The sequence below is a fragment of the Giraffa tippelskirchi genome, chromosome 6 (assembly GCF_054371585.1).
Source record: "Giraffa tippelskirchi isolate mGirTip1 chromosome 6, T2T-mGirTip1v1.2.pri, whole genome shotgun sequence".
Taxonomy (NCBI): domain Eukaryota; kingdom Metazoa; phylum Chordata; class Mammalia; order Artiodactyla; family Giraffidae; genus Giraffa; species Giraffa tippelskirchi.
This window is the reverse complement of record NC_137280.1, coordinates 3,676,487-3,694,480: the sequence shown is the minus strand read 5'-3', so window position 1 is coordinate 3,694,480 and position 17,994 is coordinate 3,676,487. Positions and strand designations below refer to the sequence as shown.

The window sequence follows — 17,994 nt, the reverse complement described above, 5'->3', positions numbered from 1 at the left end:
GACCAAAACAGGATAATAACAGAAAAATGTTAATGTTTCTTTACTACAATGAATAACCATTAATGTAGAATTTATATTAACAGAGGTAAATATAATTTTTAAGAAAATTATGAGATTATGGGAAAATAAATCTCATAGGGGACCAAGAGGGAGGAACATGATGAAACCACTTTTTAACACACTATGGTTACACATATTCTTTTACAAATTCATATTAAGACTTCTTTACCTAAAAAATGATTTGAGATCATATTGAATATAATAAAAAATCTAAAATGCCAAAATGAGATTTCAGTAAGTAGAAAACCCCACCAGCATATTTGCCATACAAAGAAAACTAAGATTAGAAATAATAATATATTCCAGTCAGCAAAATCTAAGCTACATTCTTAATGATGAAAGATTCAGATCATGACTTAAAATAGAAAACAAGAAACTGATCTTCTTGATTACATTAGTAACTCCCTATAATAACACTCATTCTATATGCAAATCATTCATGAAATGAAGATGATTCAATTCATATAAAACCTTATGCATTTCTCCTTCATTTTGAGTAAAGCATCAGACAGACATTATAACAATTTGTACTTTTATACATGTTCTAATTGCAGATCAATTGTGTTTGACAACTTTAAATATAAGGCTTTCTACAAGGAATACATTCCAGAGAATCATGAAAAAATAAGACAAAGTGAGATAAATTCTCCTTTTTCACATGTAAAACATACACTGAAAGATGTTGGAAGTTCAACTAAGTTAAACTGCTCATCCAAAAACATTTCAAATATATAGTATTTGGGTGTCAATATAATCATGTCTGACATGAAGAGGGGATTGTTTTAAATACATAGTGAGCAGTCAGAATAACACCTAACTTTCACCCCAAAATCTATATAATTCTTTAAATTAATGAAAATTACACAAGGTATCCCCTGGAGTAGAAAATGGCAACTCACTCCAGTATTCTTGCCTGGAAAATTTTAAGGACAGAGGAGCCTGGTGGGCTATGGCACATAGGGTTGCAAAGGGTACACATGATATAACGAAAACTGAGAAATACATAACTTTAAAAATACTGAAAAAAGACTAAAAATATCTAAATATTTTTAAATTCTCAAGGCTTGCTGTTAGTTGTCTTAACATGACAGTTTTGTTGGAGACTTCTACTTTTGACAATGGATTTTGAATAGAGAAATTTCAGTACTGACACATCATTATTTGTGTAACTAATAATGCATATGGTTAGTACTACCCTGACAAAGCAGCGGTGAGGGAGGAATCACAGCAAACTTCTCCTTAGAAGACCTTCATGGACCCTGTTGCTTCGTCTCTGTTTCACTCTCCCGTTTTGACCTCTCTCTGCTTTCCTTTTAGTGAACGTGTGGTCCATCCTCCAAAGTCTGTTTGGTTTCGCTTTCATAACCTCTAGGTAAGTTCACCATTTATGAATGCACCTTGGAATTCTGGAGTAAAATGTCTTTACCTTATACTGTATGCTGCCACCTGAGCCCAATCCCTTGTACTATTAACTGTTAGAGAATTGCAGTTACCTGGGATCTTAATGACAAAGTTTTCCTGCGTGTCTAAACCTATTTTCTCTCTAAGGAGCCAAGAAGGTATCTGCTTAATTGCTTTTAGCATAAAAGTTATTTCAGATTACTTTTATCACTAATATAAAGGCTGGAAAAAAAGGAAAAGAAGCCTATTATTAGGAGGTTATTAAAGAAGTAAAACCAGGACCTTAGTATCCCAGTTACTAATATCATCTTACAATGTAAAAGCCTTTGGGATCTGCAATTCACTTGTGATATAAATGAAAATCACAGTAAAATCTCTCTAGACTGAAAGCATCCTGCTTTCCTTAATAAGGGACAATCTTGGATCCCTGTGAGAAGAATCTAAGTGAACATCAGGTAAACAACACAGATAGTGCTTTGGCTTCTATTGTATTCAGAAAACGAAACATTACTTTCATCAAAAAATAAATAAAATGAAATAAAATTCAAGTGAGCACCTACTCACCTTAGGGTCTCACACTTGATCCACAGTCAATCAGACCCCCTCAATCCACTGGATGCTTTTCTCCCTAGCTCTTAATAGCATTTGCAGTTTTATATTTATTTAATTTATTTTTATGTAATGTTTTCATTTAATTAATTTTTGTTCCTCTTTAGAGGGAATATATTCTAAATTGTCTTATATTCTAAACTCATAGTGATTCAAGTTTCAACGTATTTGCTGAAATAGTGAATGCTGAATACCATGAAACCAGTCACAGCTAAGCTTGTTGAGTGTTTAGCATGCGCAGCTTCTTATAAGCACTTTACATATACTAACATCCTCCCTCCTCTTTACTGCACTGGCTATAGACTCTCTTATAACCCATCTTGATCGGTGAGGAAACAGGCAAATTTAAGTGTCTGGATATTCATCCTGTGACAAAGGGGAAATATGAGTCTAGGGAGTCTGGCTCCTGCTCCGTTGCTCCTAAACACTATTTTATGCAGTTATTTTTGGATATTAGCAAGCATATGGACATTTCCAACAGTTTGAAATATATCTTGTTTAGAAAGGTCAGTATTTTTACTGAAAAAAAAAAAACAAAAAAAAACCCCACAGATTTTAAACAAGTAATCCATGTTTGAATCTTTCCCCACTATTTAATATGGAAAAAAGAAATAATAGTTATCATTATTACTTGCCTGGCCTGACACTAAGCGTTTTACATGAATCACCTCATTTAATCCTCAAGATGGTGAGGGCTCTGCTTGTCAAAGTAACTTGCAGACAGACAGCGGTAGAAAAATGTCGAACTAAACTGCTTGTTCTAAAGAACAAAACCAGGAAAAACTTTCAGCCATCTCCGTTTAAATTAAGGAACTTGAGATCACCTGGTTTAGAGAGAGAAGGAATAGAAAAAATGTGATGAAACTGATGAGGACAAATATTGGAAAAGCCACTAAAAGGATAACAAAATTAACTTGTTGAAAATTAAAAAAGAGAGAGAGAGAGAAATACCAGCTGAGAGTTAATCTGAAGCGTCATAGGCAGTGGACCCCGAAGCTCTCCTCTTTCCCCTAATCGCGTTCTGCGATTCAGGCAGAGCAGCGGAAAGCACAGATGCTGGACTAAGGGTCCTCAGTGACGCGAGGGTGAGAAAAAGTCAAGCATAGAATGTTTGACTCGCTCATTCTGAAAACAGCACACATTTTTGGAAAAAAACAAAAACAAAAACAAAACACTGTCCTGGTTATTGCCAAATTCCCATCCATATGGCATTTATTTCATTTTCAAGCAATTTCTGGGGAAAAAAATGTTATCTTAGTTTCTAAATCTAGAATAAGAGTATTCATTAACACTGAATGCTTTTGAAAAAAATCTCTTACTTTCAGAAAAACAGCCATAACTTATTGAAATGAGATTCATCCTAGAGTTTATTTCCTTTCTTGTTTTGTATGTATATCATAAGCTTGGAATTCAAGCAGAAAATAATTGCATTTTCTTTCTCTGGTTTAACATACACTTTAAAATTCCAACTTAAATACTTGAGTAATATTTTCTTTAGGCATTAAGATGACAACGATAAAATAAACACACTTTAATCAAACTTGGAAAATGGCTCTTATTAAATCATTTTTTGTAACTTAATCTATGAAATGCTCGGGACTTCCCTGGTGGCTCAGACAGTAAAGTGTCTGCCTACAATGCAGGAAACCTGGGTTCAATCCCTGGGTCGGGAAGATCCTCTGGAGAAGGAAATGGCAACTCACTCCAGTACTCGTGCCTGGAAAATTCCATGGACGGAGGAGCCTGGTAGGCTACAGTCCATGGGGTCGCAAACAGTAGGACACTACTGAACGACTTCACTTCACTTCACTTCATAAAATGCTCAAAAATTTAACATAGTATCACTGTGGTAGGTTAACAGACTCTCTTTTAGAGTTTGGCCTTAACAATTAATTAAAAGCTGGATATTATAAATAGTAATTCTTTTTATTTTAACTGGCTATCATTTACAAGTTCATACTCGAAAAAAAGAAATAAACCAAAAATAACAGGGCAATGAGATAAGGGATCTATTTTGTTGAAAAGACATAATACAATGACAAGAATTTATGTACTGTGTGCTTAATATACGACAGAACATTCTTTTGTTATTATAAACTGTATTATTTATTCAAATAAGATTATGCAGCCATTATAAATCCCATTTGACAGATGAGAACACTGGGTTAAGAAACTTGCCCATATTTCAAAAGCTAGGGCTATTGGCATCAGGCAAGGAACCCAGTTAGGCTGGTTGTAGAGTACAGATTCTTAACATTACTTAATATTGTAGAAAAAAGAGAAAGCTTAAATATATGCTAATCGGAGGTGAATTTTCAGAGAGTATTTTTTGCTGTCCGGCATATGAAAGGCAATCAAAGAAAAATATAGTAATTTCAAGTGAAATAATATTTAGTTATTTCTAAAAACACCAAAGATGTATTCTGCTCTTATGTTTACTGAAGGCCATATTAATGGAGATTCTGTGGCTTGGCCATTTCTTGGTTCAGCTCTGTGTCAGTCAAGGAGAGACAGGCCATTTGTTCTACAACATAGAATCATTAGGATATAAAAATGATAGTCTGGACTATAAGATGAAAATATATACATATATAATAAACTTCACATAAAACATACATCATTCTTAGTAGGTTTAGAAGAAATGAATATGTATTCTAAAGGAATGAATATAGATATCTGCCATGAATGTGCAAGATTTAATTCTAGCCTTTAGAGTCTTAGCTGAAGTTAACATTGTTTTATAGGGTAAGGTCCTTAGGTCCTATTTACAGATGTGCAGTGAATGATGGGAAAATTGTCATATTAATCACTCCTTATTAAAAAATGTCATCAACTTGAATGAGATTTGTTCATCTATAGAAAATATTGTTTATTTTCACTGACCCTCAGATTTCTCAATCTATAACATAAGATTCTGTTAAATGATGTCTGTGAAAGTTTATCTCCTCTAAGATTGGACAGATCATAATCTGGAATCCTAAAATAGTGTGGCCCAAAGTAGTGACTTTTGCCCCAGGTCCTCATCACTGTCTCATCTTTGCCTGTTTTCTGGGATAATTACTAAAGATATCCCTTTACTTCTCAATGGTGTCCAGTTTAGCTAATAAATTATTCACATTAAAAAGAATCAGAAATAGTGATAATTTTGACCTATATATCCTAGAGTACCTAGTATAATATTTAACTATTTTTAATATATAATGAACAAAATAACACATATCACAGATGGGTAAAGGGAACTCAACGAGATATAAAAATATATATTTAATGTTGTTTCAAATGCTAAGATATTTTATATTAAAGTTATTTTATGCAACATTATGTGTGATCTAGTAAGGGGTGGGCATGGCTTCTAACCCTGGTCATCTCCTTCAGGGAAGTCAAGCATTTCCCCCCATAATATAATCAAGACAGATTTATCACACTACTTGTCTCAAGTGAGGATGTCTATGGTTAATTACACCACACTTCTATGCATTCAAGGGTAGTATTTTTCTAAATATTAATAGAAAAGTATAATGCAAGATCAATACTTTCTCTTTTTCTTTTAAATTTTAATCCTACATACAATGTAGAGTTGCTAGAATTAATTAGCAAAGAAAATATAAGGCATCCAGCTAAATTTAAGTTTCAGGTAAACACTAAATATATTTTTAGTAAAAGCATGTCCCTAATACAGCATGTTTGGAGAAGGAAATGGAAACCCACTCCAGTATTCTTGCCTGGAGAATCCTGTGGACAGAGGAGCCTGGTGGGCTATAGTCCATGGGGTTGCACAGAGTCGGACATGACTGAAGTGACTTAGCAGGCATGCATGCATTGGAGAAAGAAATGGCAACTTAGCAACTTAGCAAAAGCAGCAGCAATACAGCATGTTGTTATTTTTTTAATCTAGAAACCCTACCTATATGACATTCTTATTCCTGGACTTCTTAACTGATAGGTGTAAGCACTTTGAAAAGCGCCGTGGTAGTCAGAAAGGCCTGCGTATCTTGCCTCTGCCATGTCCTGGTGTTGTGTCCTTAGGTAATAATATCTAACTAAGAGTGCTTAGGAACTGATGCTTTTAACTGTGGTGCTGGAGAAGACTCTTGAGAGCATCTTGAATAGCAAGGAGATCCAACCAGTCAATCCTAAAGGAAATCAACCCTGAATATTCATTGGAAAGACTGATGCTGAAGCTCCAATACTTTGGCCACCTGATGCAAAGAGCCGACTCATTGGAAAAGACCCTGGTGCTGGGAAAGATTGAAGGAAGTAGGAGAAGGGGACGACAGAGGATGAGATGGTTGGATGGCATCACCGACTCAACGGACAGGAGTTTTAGCAAACTCAGGGAGATAGGGAAGGACAGGGAGGCCTGGCATGCTGCAGTTTATAGGGTTGAAAAGAGATGCACATGACTTAGCAACTAAACAACAGCAACAAATGATTCAGAATCCACATGTAAAAAGTAACAATATTGGTTTCTAACTCAGAGAGCTATTGTGAGGAGTAAATGAGCTGATCAGCCTAGTAGAAAGTATGCAACTGATCAATATGAGCTACATTTTAATTATTCTTATGAATAAAAATGTACCATAGTTTAGTCATTTCTCTAGAATGAGTTTTAACAAACTGGTAGCCACTCACTAAAGTCCACAGTCTCCTCTTCATTCTGGGTATTCAGCTGGTTTGTATTTCCCAGGGTTCTCTTGCACTAGAAATGTGGCACCATACTGCTGAGTTTCAGACAAGAAAGGCAACAGGAAGTATTGTGTGGTTTTTCCAGGTCAGTCCCACAAAATTTCATCTTGAGTGCTCCTGTGGGCTTTCTGCCCATTAAACTAGCAGCAATGGAGAACCTTTCCTATACTTATCCAGGTCAACACTGTAAGCCCTGGACTATCAAATCAGACTCACACACACACACACACACACAAAACACAGATCTTATCCAATGTCAAACTTTATTGATCATTTCCATGATACCAGAAGGCAAGACAAAGTGAAGGAAAGCTTAGGACCACTTTAGGATTCATTCTTGCCCAGACTGAACATGAATGTCTAAGAGATAAATACAGTCATCCCTAATACAACAGAGATTTTCTTCATGAAGCATCCCTATTTGATACTTCATCTTTATGTCCTTTATATGACAATTTCCAGGGATTTATGTGTCATAAATTTGCACATAATTTTAGTCTAACCAGGAACATTCCAATAGATGAAACACTAAACAAACAAACAAAAAACCTCTCCAGAGGGTAAATATCACCAGTGTTTTTACAGGAGGCCTGTCATTAGTCAGCTTGCATACAAAAAGATTTGACTTCTTCACCTTTCCTTCTTTTTGGGATTCCCCAAGTGAGGCAGATCATGCATTACAAACCTATTGCAAATTCTTTCCTTTCAAAAAGCCAGGTGGTAAATGCAGAATTCTCAACCTGCTTGGGCTCCTAAATAACTAAACGGGTAGAGCTGCATAGATATACTGTTACCTGACCCAATCCCATCAGAATGAACAAGAATGAACTTTCCCTCTCTTTGTGCCATTATATATATTTAGATCTATTAGTGCAGCAAATGACTTAGCCTATATAGATACCATGGGCTACCCAAGTGGCTCAGCAGTAAAGAATCTGCCTGCAATACAGGAGATGCTATTTCAACTCCTGTGTCAGGAAGATCCCCTGGAGGAGAGCATGGCAACTCACTCCAGTATTCTCGCCAGGGAGCTCTCGTGGACAGAGGAGGCTGGGAGGGTATGGTCCATGGGGCCACAAAGTGTCAGATACGGCTGAAGAAGCTGAGCACACATGCATATGTATAATATGTATATTACAGTTGTATCATTGCAGGTATAATTAAAATGATAAATACATTAAAAATTTTATCTTTAAATAAGAATATTTCATACCCTTTCTGCTGCTGCTGCTAAGTTGTTTCGGTCGTGTCCAACTCCGTGTGACCCCACAGATGGCAGCCCACCAGGCTCCCCCATCCCTGGGATTCTCCAGGCAAGAACACTGGAGTGGGTTGCCATTTCCTTCTCCAGTGCATGAAAGTGAAAAGTGAAAGTGAAGTCGCTCAGTCGTGTCCGACTCTTAGCAACCCCAAGGACTGCAGCCTACCAGGCTCCTCCGTCCATGGGATTTTCCAGGCACGAGTACTGGAGTGGGGTGCTATTGCCTTCTCCGTCATACCTTTTCTATTTCTAGATTATTAGGCTAACCAAGAACTTCCAGATGTACAAGCTGGGTTTAGAAAAGCCAGAGAAACTAGAGATCAAATTGCCAACATTGACTGGATTACGGAGAAAGCAAGGAAATTTCAGAAAAAAAACTTCTGCTTCATTGACTACTCTAAAGCCTTTGACAGTGTGGATCACAACAAACTGTGGATAATTCTTAAAGAGGTACGCATATGAGACCACCTTACCTACCTCCTGAAAAACCTGTATGAGAGTCAAGAAGCAACAGTTAGAATTAGACATGGAACAACATACTGGTTCAAAACTGGGAAAGGAGTATGATGAGACTATATATTGTCACCCTGCTTATTTAATTTCTATGCAGAGTACATCATGAGAAACGCTGGATTGGATGAATCATAAGGTGGAATCAATATTGCCAGGAGAAATATCAACAACCTCAGATATGCAGATGATACCACTAAAGACAGAAAGTAAAGAGAAACTAAAGAGTCTCTTGATGATGGTGAAAGAGGAGAGTGAAAAAGTTGGCCTGAAACTCAACATTTAAAAAACTAAGATCATGGAATCTGGTCCCATCACTTCATGGAAAATTGAAAGTGAAATAGTCGAAGTAGTGACACATTTTATTTTCTTGGGCTCCAAAATCACTGCAGATGGTGACTGCAGATGTGAAATTAAAAGATGCCTGCTCCTTGGAAGGAAAGCTATGACCAACCTAGACATAGTATTAAAAAATGAGACATCACTTTGCCAACAAATGTCCATCTAGTCAAAGCTATGGTTTTCCCCGTAGTCATGTATGGATGTGAGAGTTGGACTATAAAGAAAGCTAAGTGTTGAAGAATTGATGCTTTTGAACTGTGGTGTTGGAGAAGACTCTTGAGAGTCCCTTGGAGTGCAAGGAGATCCAACCAGTCCATCCTAAAGGAAATCAACCCTGAATATCCATTAGAAGGACCGATGCTGAAGCTGAAGCTCCAATATTTTGGCCACCTATTGTGAAGAGCTGAGTCATTGGAAAAGACCCTGATGCTGGGAAAGATTGATGCCAACAAGAGCAGGGGACAGCAGAGGATGAGATGGTTAGATGACATCACTGACTCAATGGACATGAATTTGAGCAAACTCTGGGAGATTGTGAAGGACAGAGGAGGCTTATGTGCTTAAGTCCATGGGGTTGCAAAGAGGAGGACATGACTTAGCGACTGAACAACAACAATAAATAGTGCTTAGGAGTAATCTCTGGAGACAGCATTGTATTTATGTTCTAGTCTTGCCACTTCTCTTAGACAATTTACAATCAGGAAAAAGCCTCAGTTTTTCATCTATATAATTATTGTACTCTTTAAAAAGGTTGCTGTGAGAATTGAAATGATGTTGTGTCTAGTTCTGAGTACTTGATCAATATTTACAGCTAATATTATCATTGTTGTTATGCTGATGAAAGATCTATAAACATGCTTTATTAATAGAATCAGCTTTTCAAAGTGAAACAGTTTTAAACATTTATAATTTAAAATTTCATTTTCCAGTAAAAGTTAATTCAATTAGTTTTCTCCTGTCTGTCTGTCTAAAGACAGACCACCACCAGCAGACATAGTTCTTTGTGACAGATACACAGCAAAGCTTATTACAAAAAGAGGTACAGAAAAAATGCATGGGAAACTAAGCCCGTTCAGTCTTCAGTCAAGATATTTTCATTATGTCTGCGAATGATTTGCTCTAACACTGTTTGCCACTGTCGATCATTGTTGAACCTAGGTTATAGGTATATATGTTTCCTTAAATCATGGCCTCAATTTTGTATGCTTGCAATTTACCATAATATAAATTTAAAAAAATATAAAAAGACTCTCTTTTTGGCTTTTTTACTGCTTTTAAACTCTGAAATCATTGGCTATCACGCAGAAGGGAGGAACCTGTGTAGGGGCACATATTCCACAATTAGTTATGCCGACTAACAGGAACAGAAGCCACTAAAGGATCTACTACTCAGTGACAATGTACACCAAGACATATAAATACAGCACAGAAATCAAGTTCTAAAAACAACCCATGTTTGATGCCCATGTCTGAAAAAATAACATTAAAGAATCATACAAGCAAGTATTAGTACTTATCATGTGTTAGTCAGTCTTTTGTATGTCCTTCATTTAGGCCTGATTTCACCCTCAAACCAAACCTATGATATATGTGCTATGATTACCCCCATTTCACAGAAAGGGAAATGGAGGGGTATCTGGTTCTCTGGGTTCTCTGGGAGCATTAAGATCTTTTTGTTTAGTTCTTCTGTGTATTCTTGCCACCTCTTCAAAACAGATTAGTATATTCAAAGAAATAATTCTGTTCTCCTATTGAAACTTTAATGTCAAAGTCATCTTTCATACTACAATTCAAAGGGCATGCTAATCTTTTTGAAATGAGTTTAAAATCTGAAGGAGCACATAGTTTCCACATGAAAGTCTTGGAAATGATGTTAGCAGTAGGTAATTTCACCACCAACATCCAGCAGGAGTCAGCACTTCTTGCTTCTTAAAGTCAAAATCATCAAGCTGAAGGATAGTATTAACTCCTTTATTCAATATTGGGTCAATGGACTTGATCTTGTTTCAGTCAACTGGTAGGCAGTTGAGTAAATACTTCTTACTTTTTCAGAGAAGTCATGAAAGCTCCCCTTATTTCTAGAAAGCAAAAATCTTTATTACCATTACATAGTCTGCATGTTGAAATCTAAGTCATGGATTCAAGGTACCTCAAACAGCAAAGGATATTAAAGAACAGATTCCATTTAACTCCTGAAGTGAAATTAACACAAATGCACAATGTAAGGTGAGCTCTCAGGTTCTTCATTTTAGGTAACATGTTCAACATGCTGATGCCTTTGTGGTTGAGAACAAGGCATTATTTCATTATTTATCATCTAATTCTCTGTAGGATTTCAATCTGATATAAAGAAAACAAAACAAAAGCCAACTCTCTTGACCATTTACAAGGTTCTTTGTCAAACCTGATGTGGAAAGAAGAAATGGAAGAGGGAGTAACATTATTCTCAACCTGCCTGTGCCTTTGGAGATTATTCATACTTGCATTCAAGAGAGAGGTTACACAAGGGCCATCAAAGAGTAGAAAGATCTTTGAGCATAAAGTGAGAGGTTTACAAGTGACTTCATCAAAGAGATGAGATCTGAGCTGAGCCTTAAAAAAAAACAAACAGGATTTGGACAGGGTAACTGAAAGACGTGCTCAGAGGCAGAGAAAGCATGAGCAAAGCAAGAAAGGAAAGTTCTAATCAGAAAAAGAATTAGTTTTACTGCAGTGATTTTCAGACTTCAAGGAAAAGACCCATTATGATATCTCATAAGTACGAATCATCTTTTTCATGAAAGTATTTTCCAACCTGTTTGACCACATTCAATTTACCTTGATGCATGGACCTACCATTCCGGGTTCCTATGCAATATTGTTCTTTACAGCATCAGACTTTACTTCCACCAACAGACACATCCACACCTGGGTGTCATTTTCACTCTGACCCAGCCTCTTCATTTTTTCCGAAGCTATTTCTCTGCTCTCCCCTAATAGCATATTGGACACCTACCGACCTGGAGGGGCTCATCTTTCAACATCATATCTTTTTGCCTATGCATACTGTTCATGGGGTTCTCATGGCAAGAATGCTGAAGTGTTTTGGCATTCCCTTCTCCAGCGGGCCACATTTTATCTGAACTCTTTACCATAACCTGTCTGTCTTGGGTTGCCCTGCAGGGCATGGCTCATACTGTCATCGAGTTACGCAAGGCTGTGATCCATGTGCTTATAGTCTTTGAACTGTGTGGATCACAACAAACTGTGGAAAATTCTTCAAGAGATGGGAATAGCAGACCACCTCACATGCCTCCTGAGAAACCTGCATGCAGGTCAAGACACAACAGTTAGAACTGGACGTGGAACAACTAACTGGTTCAAAATTGGGAAAGGAGTATGTCAAGGCTATATATTGTCACCCTGCTTATTTAACATATATGCAGAGTACATCATGTGAAATGCCAGGCTGGATGAACAACAAGCTGGGATCAAGACTTCCAGAAGTCATATCAATAACCTCAGATATACAGATGACACCACCTTAATGGCAGAAAGTGAGGAGGAACTAAAGAGCTTCTTGATGAAGGTGAAAAGGGAGAGTGAAAAAGCTGGCTTAAAACTCAACATTTAAAAAACCAGTATCATGGCATCCGGTCCCATAACTTCATGTCAAATAGATGGGGAAACAATGAAAACAGTTACAGAGTTACTTTCTTGGCATAAAGAAAGAGGTTACTTTCTTGGGGTCAAAAATCACTGCAGACAGTAACTGCAGCCACAAAATTAAACGATGCTTGCTATTTGGAAGATAACCTATGACAAACTTAGTGTATTAAAAAGCAGAGACATCACTTTGCTGACAAAAGGTCTCCATAATTAAACGTATGGTTTTTCCAGTAGTCATGTACCCATGGGAGAGTTGGGCTCTACAGAAGGCTGAGCACTGAAGAATCGATGCTTTTGAAGTTTGGTGTTGGAGAAGACTTTTGAGAGTCCCTTGGACTGCAAGGAGATCCAACCAGTCCATCCTAAAGGAGATCAGTCCTGGGTGTTCATTGGAAGGACTGATGCTGAAGCTGAAGCTCCAATCCTTTGGCCATCTGATGCGAAGAGCTGACTCAAGGAAAAGATACTAGGAAATATGGAGGGCAGGAGGAGAAGGGCACAACAGAGGATGAGATGGTTGGATGGTATCATCAATCCAATGGTCATGAGTTTGAACAAACTCCAGGAGACAGTGGGGTCACAAAGAGTTGGACACAACTGAGCAACTGAACAACAACTTTTTCCCATCTACTTTAGGATGTTTAACAACATCCCTGACCTCTGGCTACTAAATAGCTTCCTTCTATTATTTCACTTATGGAGAAAACAGAAAATTCCCCATACATTTTCAGATGCCTCCTAGTGGTAAGTAAGCTGCTCCCACATCCAGCACTGAGTCAAGGATTCACTGAAATGTATTTTTAGAAATAGAAAGTAATACAGTAGTGGGAATGCATTAAGTGCACTATAGCAGAAATAGTTACCAAGAAATGAGGATCTTGTCATAAATGACCACTGACCTGTTGAATTTTAGAGCTAATAGGGACCTGATCAAGCATAGTCTCAGTGATTCTCAAATTTCATATTTTATTATCACATCCAGTGAAAAAAATCTTATAAATCACACACTAAGCAACATGGCAATTAAAGGGCAGAAGATTCAAATAACATGAAATTAAGGATTTCTGCTATAAATAAAATGAAGAGTTACTGGAGATTTTTGAGAAGGGAAAACTTAATTAAATGTATCCAGAAAGATTGTGCTAATTCAGAAAAATATATTTTCTCCTTAAATAATCAAACAAATAGCAAATGTTTTCCTATCCTTTTTTGTTAGTTGAAAAGTACGCAATGAAGATCCCTTAAATGAATTTCTACACCTAATGAAACTAACGGTACCTGCAGAGATTTTTCATAGCTTTTCCTTAGATAACTTAAGTACTTTGCTATCTTAAATTTTTATGTGCAAAATTTACATACAGTTCACCCCTCACCCCTCAAAAATGATCCATGTCTACCTTCTACCATGGCTGGCAAGTGCAGACATGCAAAGTTGCTTCAGTCATGTTCGACTATTTGTGACCCTACAGACCACAACCTGCCAGGCTCCTCTGTCCATGGGATTCTCCAGGCAAGAATAATGGAGTGGGTTGCTGTGCCCTCCACCAGGGGATTTTACCAACCCAGGGATGGAACCTGTGTCTCTGAGGTCTCCTGCACTGGCAGGCAAGTTCTTTACCATTAACGCCACTTGGGAACAATCACCTACAAACATAGAAAGCTGATTTAGAAGTGTTGCCTCAGCTCCCTTTACTAGCGGCCATCATCCCTCTATTCATGACCATAAGATAGTTAATGCCATAGGTTGGATCTTAAATAAATTCTTCCAACCCTGCCCATATATGCATCTTTCTCAGAACTCAGTGTTTGCCTTGGCTTTTGAGTCTGAACATTCCTCTGATTTCAGTATCTCCCAGGCTCAGATAAATAGCTTCCTCTTATGTCCTGAGATCGGGACAAAAAAAATGGGCAGGACTTTGTCTTAACAGGGTAACAGGACAACATATTTCCGTTCACATTCTGTTCAAAGGAATGTTTACATGCCCTGAGAAAACGTGAATAAGATTAAAAGTAATAAAGGAATAATTATGGATAAAAGTGGATGCTTTTTAGAGCAACGTGGCTTTGAGTAGAGCTCAAAACAGGCTGAAAGCCGAATCAGTTCAGTCACTCAGTCGTTTCCGACTCTTTGCGACCTCATGGACTACAGCACACCAGGCTTCCCTGTCCATTACCAATTCCCAGAGCTTGCTCAGACTCATGTTCATTAAGTCAGTGATGCCATCCAACCATCTCATCCTCTGTCAGCCCCTTCTCTCACCTTCGATCTTTCCCAGCATCAGGGTCTTTTCCAATGAGTCAGCTCTTCGCAACAGGTGGCCAAAGTACTGGAGTTTCAGCTTCAGAATCAGTCCTTCCAATGGATATTCAGGACTGATTTCCTTTAGGATGGACTGGTTGGATCTCCTTGCAGTCCAAGCAAAAGTCTTCTCCTATACCACAGTTCAAAAGCATCAATTCTTTGGTGCTCAGCTTTCTTTATAGTCCAGACCATTGTTGGCAAACTAATGTCTCTGCTTTTTAATATGCTGTCTAGGTTGGTCATAGTTTTTCTTCCAAGTAGCAAGGGTGTTTTAATTTAATGCTGTAGTCACGATCTGCAGTGATTTTGGAGTCCAAAAAAACAATAAAGTGTCTCACTATTTCCATTGTTTCCCCATCTATTTGCCATGAAGTTGTAGGACCAGATGCCATGATCTTAGTTTTCTGAATGTTGAGCTTTAAGACAACTTTTTCACTCTCTTCTTTCACTTTCATCAAAAGGCTCTTTAGTTCTTCTCCACTTTCTGCCATAAGGGTGGTTGTCATCTGCATATCTGAGGTTATTGATATTTCTCCTGGAACTCTTGATTCCAGCTGTGCTTCATCCAGCCCAGCATTTCTCATGATGTACTCTGCATACAAGTTAAATAAGCAGGGTGACAATATACAGCCTTGACGTACTCCTTTTCCTATTTGGGACCAGTCTGTTGTTCCATGTCCAGTTCTAACTGTTGCTTCCTGACCTGCATACACGTTTCTCAAGAGGCAGGTCAGGTGGTCTGGTATTCTCATCTCTTGAAGAATTTTCCACAGTATGTTGTGATCCACACAATCAAAGTCTTTGGCATAGTCAATAAAGCAGAAATAGATGTTTTTCTAGAATTCTCTTGGTTTTTCTATGATCCAGTGGATGTTGGCAGTTTGATCTCTTGTTCCTCTGCCTTTTCTAAAACCAGCTTGAAAATCTGGAAGTTCATGGTTCACAAACTGTTGAAGCCTGGCTTGGAGAATTTTGAGTATTACTTTGCTAGTGTGTGAGATGAGTATAATTGTGTGCTAGTATGAACATTTTTTGGCATTGCCTTTCTTTGGGATTGGGATGAAAACTGAACTTTTCCAGTCCTGTGGCCACTGATAAGCTTTCCAAATTTGCTGGCATATTGAGTGCAGCACTTTAACAGCATCACCTTTTAGGATTTGAAATAGCTCAACTGGAAAGCTGAATGCAATCCACAAATATGGATTGGTTACCCAGTGTGTAGTTTAAATAGAAATGCATTTAATTTGTAATCAGTTTGCCACAGTCTCCACCATTCCATATTACATTTTACTGGCAACTTTATAAATCTGTGTTCTTCTACGTATTTGAATTTTCAATTACTGGCAGAGTATTTACGAGCATGGACTTTGATGTCAGAGAGGATGATTCAAGACTACTGCTCTGCAAGCTACTTTTAGCTGTAAGATCGGAAAAGCCAATGCATTAAGTTAGATAAGGCATGTAAAGTACCTAGCACATGCTCTAGCATATAGTAATTAATAAATGTTAGTTCTCATTATTCTTGAGTAAATGAAACCCCTGCTGCTAATGATGTTGTGTTAGAGCAGAGAACAAGAGTAAAATGCTTTGCCTAAAAGCAGTAGCACCTGGGCATAATTTCAGGAACATAATTTTTATGAGACTGCTTTAATGGGACCTGACATTAGGGAAGTGAATTTTAGTAAATGACAGAACTATAATAAGATTTCTTTGGATTGGTTTTTAAATGTGCTACATTGCACCAAAGCAGTTCTGACCATTAGTTCTAAAGCAATGTAGTTTTCAGTCATGTGTTTCATACATCATGTTTTCAGGTATGTAACACCATGAACTAAGTGTTTACAAAATTAAGGCAGAGAATGCAAGGAGGAGATGACTACTGTGAAAGAAAAATCCACGCTTATCTTGAGTTTTATAAAAATGAGATGTTTCCTAGGTCCTCTTAGCTGTCACATTATTTTCTGAAAGAAAAACTCAAAACTTATAACCTCCACTTTATCCAAGGGAACACATGCAGGCTAAAAATGTTGTCCAGGTATAAACTACCTGAAAAATAATAGAGATTAATAATGCATCAGCAAGGTTAAATAAAAAAGGGAAACTTCACCTTGTAAAAATCAAAAAAGCTTCTGTTAGCTGAGAGGTGGATTAGAATGTTCGAAGTGCTTGGGGACCGAGCGCTCTGTAAAGTCTGATTTACACTCTGCAGACATCACACTGCCTACCTACTTCAGAATGACAAATAGTGCCAAGCTGAAGTCGCAGCAGCAGCCCTAGAGTGCTAACGGCAAATGCCTCCATCTCAATAGCTGAGTCTGTGCCATTCTGTACACTTAAAATTCTGAGCATTTAACACTTCTTGTTGCATCTAAATCCAGATACAAAAACCTTCAAATCAAACTATTTACCTCAACTGGAATCTGCCTTGAATAATTCATAAGGAGGGAGAAAGATGGCAGTGAAGAAAGCCAAAGAGAGTTTTAATGAACTCTATAGAGTTTCAAAAATAATGGCACAGAACCTATTACAGCTTTTCCCCTCACCCAGTGAAAAAAAGACTATCTGTCTCTCTGACACTGAATGCATCCAGAAAACAGGAAGAGCAGGATAGGGTTCAGTTTTCTGCTTGTCTGAGATTGATATACAAACAGCACCGCTCGGATTATTTACCGGGAGAGGTTCTTTTTTGAATGTGTAACAGTTGAGGAAGCATCTAAAGTATTCACATTCAAATACTTTCTTCTCATGTTGCTCTCTAAAATTCCAAGTGCATCTGGAGATTCTGTTAAACAAAAACTAGGACAATCAAGGATTTCCCAGGTGGCACTAGTGGTAAAGAACCTGCCTGCCAATGCAGGAGACATAAGATGCGAGAGATGTGGATTCGATCCCTGGGTTGGGAAGATCTCCTGAAAGAGGGCATGGCAACCCACTCCAGAGGAACCTGGAGGACTACAGTTCATAGGGTCCCAAAGAGTCGGACACAACTAAAGGGACTTAGCACTCACCATGGCTCAGACAGTAAAGAATCTGCCTGCAATGCAGGAGACCCAGATTGGATCCCTGGTTGGGAAGATCCCCTGGAGAAGGAAATGGCAACCCACTCCAGTATTCATGCCTGGAGAAATCCATGGGCAGAGGAGCCTGACAGGCTACAGTCTGTGAGGTCACAAAG

The 17,994-nt window shown here is 37.8% G+C and overlaps 1 protein-coding gene across 14 annotated transcripts in view; it reads right to left on the bottom strand.

Annotated features, from left to right (window-relative positions):
- RALYL (RALY RNA binding protein like) overlaps positions 1 to 17,994 on the bottom strand; it is a 548,770-nt gene that overhangs the window by 506,399 nt on the left and 24,377 nt on the right. Inside the window, exons 1-2 of one of the 14 annotated variants that reach the window (XM_081496762.1) lie at positions 17,828 to 17,955; positions 2,706 to 2,894 (exon numbers count right to left, since the gene is read on the bottom strand). The exons of 12 other annotated variants lie outside the window; for them this stretch is intronic. The gene's annotated coding sequence lies outside the window, so the exon portion shown is untranslated. Of the gene's footprint in view, positions 1 to 2,705; positions 2,895 to 17,827; positions 17,956 to 17,994 lie in introns of those variants that run through there. One more of the 14 variants, XM_081496754.1, reaches the window with a different exon arrangement.